Consider the following 3,456-nt stretch of genomic DNA (forward strand, 5'->3'; position numbering starts at 1 on the left):
AAAAGCAGCAAAGAATCCTGTGGCACCTTATAGACTAACAGACGTTTTGCAGCATGAGCTTTCGTGGGTGAATACCCACTTCTTCGGATGCAAGATGTACTTTATGGTAATTTTCACTATATGTGATTTTCCTCTTAGGCGCTGACCTTAGAGAACCTAACCCCTGCGTAAGATGTGACTCCACTGTACTAATATTATACATTTTTCATCCTAATATCATAAATTAAGTATATACCCGGGGTAATGGAATTCATATTCATTATTTTTATGCCTAATTTACAGATGGCGAAGCAAGGCCCAATCGACATATTATCAAGCAAAGACATCCGGTTGCTGAACATGGAAGTAATTCTGAATCAGATGACGGTGATGTAAATGAAACCAAAGTATTGTCAACAAAAAAAATTTGTTCTGGCTTTACTCGGAAATATGACTCCTCATACATTCAGTTTTGTAGCCACGAATGATGGTGGAGTGCCAAAACTGCAGTGCGTTATTTGTGGCGATGTGTTGGCTAACGACGCAATGAAGCCGTCAAAGCTCAAGAGGCATTTAAATACAAAACATAATGAAATTAGTTCAAAGCCGAAAGAGTTCTTCTAAAGAAAGCATGTTGATTTAAAAGGCTGTCAGAAACAGATCACACAAATACTTGTGCTTTGCGAGCTTCTTATAAAGTAGTGCTTCGCATTGCTAAGGCTAAAAAGCTGTATTAAAAGGCTGTATTAAAAGATGTCTGCATGGAAATGCGGGGCGAGCCGGCGGCAAAGAAAGTGGCTCAGGTGCCACTTTCAAATGACACTAATGCTAGACAAATTCACCATCTGGCTCACGATATGGGAGATCAGTTCATAGGACAGATTAAATTAGCAAAGTACTGTTCTTTGCAGCTTGATGAATATACAGATGTTGCTAATATGGCAATTCTGATGGTGTATGTGCACTTTGAACATGAGGGTGATTTGAAGGAAGAGTTTTTGTTTTCTGCTTCACTACCAACAAAAACAACTAGTTCTGAAGTGTTCAAGACTGTGAGCGACGACATCGTTAACAAATGTGGGTTGGATTTCAAGTTTTGTGTAGGTGTATGTTCTGATGGTGCTGCCGCAATGACAGGACGGCATTCTGGAGTGGTTACCCAGATTAAGGCGCTTGCACCCGAATGCAAGTCGATGCACCGCTTCCTTCACCGAGAAAGTCTTGCAACAAAAAAATGTCAACAGAACTAAACAGTGTACTCAGCGAGGTCGTAAAAATTGTGAACGATGTAAAGGCGAATGCTTTAAATTCGAGACTATTCGCTGCATTATGTGATGATATGGGAGCTGATCATAAACAGCTCCTATTGCATGCCGATGTACGTTGGTTATCGAGGGGAAAAGTCCTGTCAAGAGTATTTGCGCTCCGAAACGATGTTGCCGAGTTTCTTCAAGACAAAAAAACAAATTGGTCACAATTGTTCCAAGATGTGGATTGGATAGCCAAACTGGCTTATTTGGCTGGTATCTTTGCCTTCTTTAATGATCTCAATACCTCCATGCAGGGAAGGATGGCTTTGTGACTTACAATGGCAGACAAGATCGACGGACAGAAACGAAAGCTAGAAACATGGAAGAGTCGAGTGTCAAGAGATTATGACATGTTTCACAAATTAGCAACAATCATCGCCGATGCAGGCAAAAGACCGTAATGGTACATCTCTAACAAACGTCATCAGTGAACACTTGATGAATTTGGCAGAACGTTTTGAGTTTTACTTTCCAGCAGATGATGATCCACGGAAAGGGACTGGATGGATCTGAAATCCGTTTATTCCATTGAAAGATGACTTAACTATCACTTGTCACAACCCTATGCTCAGTTATGGTTTCTGTATGGCCAATTGTCGGTCTGCGGCCATCTTGTTCTGGTAAAAGGACCAGGCAACCTCCATTTTGGATCAGGCTCTTGTTCCTCAGGAGAAAGCGGAGACCTAATCTTGCCCAGCAACACCGTGGTGTCGTGTGCAACCCTAAGGTGCGGGGTGCAACTTTATAGTGCCGTGTGCATTTTCCCGCTCTTTTTGCTTGGTCATCTAGGGGTCAGGCTAGTGCCTTGTGCAAAAATGCCAGTGTGCCGTGTGCAGATCCTGTTGACGTAGAGGGCAACAGCTCGGAGCCTGGAGGGCATAGGAGCCAGGGACCAATCAGATGCTGACACGAGTAAGAGCCTTCGAATAAAACCATGCTTCCCACCAAAATTTGCAGGAGTGTCCGCGTGTTAGCTGAAAGGCCTGATCACCCTTTCAGCCAGGGTCTCCTCCGGATTTAGCCGCCTCATGTCATGTCATTTTGGATTACTTCCCACTAATTCGTCATGCCCTGGGTGTCTGTACTGCTGGTCAGCTGCGCCTGGAGTGCGGTATTTGCATTCTAATTTCTGTAATATCCTGTTTGCTTAGCCTCTTCCCTTTTTCCCTCCCTTACTTGATATCAAGTTGTGTATATAGTATATGAAAGTTGAATTGTTGTATTTTATAGTATCTGGTTAATGCTTGCACAGTTTGTTCAGTTTTGTGTTATCTGTTCTGGATTTTAGTAGGTAATTGATTATAAATTGTTTCAAGTTACTGTTCTGTCTCTGTGTGGAGTGTTTGAGTTTGGGTGCTGTCTCCATCAGGGGATCGGCCAACCAAGGGGTTTCTATCCCCGCGGTCCAAGTGAGTGGAATCTGCACAATCGCAGCCGCACCACACTTTGGGTAAAACCCTTGGTGTGAAAGCAAGGGCGGTTGAGGCAGTAGCCTGTGGGCTCCTTCTGTGCACAAGGCACCGCTCTGACGAACCCGAATTTCCCTCTTGTGCAATTGGTGCATGTTTGTCCACTTAGTGTAAAGTAGCGAGTAGTGTAAATTTGTATGTTAATAATTTCTCAGGTGAATTTGTACTCTGACAATTTTTTGGGTGTGCTTGCATTTTGATAACATCTCAGTTAAAGAATTCCCCCTTTCCCTGGCCCAGGTTGTAACTCTCCCCCAAATAAACACAGCCATTTGGCTTTAAACTTTATTCTGTTCCAGCTTGTTTTTTCCTCTCCCAATAAAAAACTGTTCGAACCCGTATTGGTCTCGGACATCACTATGGAGGATAAATTGTTGGAGCTGGCTGCTGACGAAAGGTTGAAGATGAGTTTCAAAACAACATCACTTGCTTCCTTTTGGATAAAAGTGAAAGCCGAATATCCTGAGCTTACTGAGCTACTCCATTGCACGTGCCACTGTCCTCAATTGAACCATGACTGGATAAGCTGACGAAGAACAGGCTACTTTTCACATTAGTAAAGGTTAAAGGTTTTAACATGCCTATCATTGTGTTAATAAAATAGCTTATCAATTTGATATTTTAGTGTTACATTTTCAAAATTATTATGATTTCAATTTAATGTTACCTATTCCTTTCAATCTTTTTTAACCTTTACT

The 3,456-nt window shown here is 42.2% G+C and overlaps 1 pseudogene; it reads left to right on the forward strand.

Annotated features, from left to right (window-relative positions):
* Positions 1–282: 282 nt before the first annotated feature.
* LOC123364032 lies at positions 283–3,227 on the forward strand (annotated as a pseudogene).
* The last annotated feature ends 229 nt before the right edge of the window (positions 3,228–3,456 follow it).

This window comes from Mauremys mutica, chromosome 2 (genome assembly GCF_020497125.1).
Source record: "Mauremys mutica isolate MM-2020 ecotype Southern chromosome 2, ASM2049712v1, whole genome shotgun sequence".
NCBI classification, from domain to species: domain Eukaryota; kingdom Metazoa; phylum Chordata; order Testudines; family Geoemydidae; genus Mauremys; species Mauremys mutica.